This window comes from Zingiber officinale, chromosome 10A (genome assembly GCF_018446385.1).
Source record: "Zingiber officinale cultivar Zhangliang chromosome 10A, Zo_v1.1, whole genome shotgun sequence".
In the NCBI taxonomy this organism is placed as follows: Eukaryota; Viridiplantae; Streptophyta; class Magnoliopsida; order Zingiberales; family Zingiberaceae; genus Zingiber; species Zingiber officinale.
Genome location: NC_056004.1, coordinates 47,358,832 through 47,359,531, shown reverse-complemented (window position 1 = coordinate 47,359,531; position 700 = coordinate 47,358,832).

Here is a 700-nt window from a genome sequence, read left to right as displayed (position 1 = left end):
ATCTTTTTGCTTCCTGCATTACAAGTACATAGGCGACTAGCATATACACAAAAATGAATTACATTCGTGCACCTTTCATCCAGCTCGATAAGGCTGGAGATGATTTGCACGCCACGGTCGATCCAGCTGCCGCCCGGCTTCATCCTCCAAATAATATGCTCCCGAGCGGAGCTTTTCAATAACTTTGAAGGGGCCCGCCCACGGTGCCTCCAGTTTGCCGACGTCGCCGACCGGCTTGACTTTCTTCCAGACGAGATCGCCGACCTGGAATGATCTGGGGATTACGCGGCGGTTGTAGTTTTGCTTCATCCGTTGCCGGTACGCCATCAGTCGAACGGACGCCTTGGCTCGCTCCTCGTCAACCAAATCCAGCTCCATATTCCTCCGTTCTGCGTTGCCATCATCATAGCTCATCCTCCGGACGGACTCAACACCGACTTCAACCGGAATGACCGCCTCGCCGCCATACACCAAATGGAACGGTGTGACGCCCGTCCCTTCCTTCGGAGTTGTTCGGATGGCCCATAAGACGTCCGGCACTTCATCCGGCCAACGTCCTCCCAAATGGTCGAGCCGAGCGCGCAGAATACGAAGAATTTCCCGATTGGCTACTTCGGCTTGACCGTTGCTTTGGGGATAAGCCACGGACATGAAGTGTTGCTCGATGCCGTAGCTTTTGCACCAATCCTCTAGTACCTTC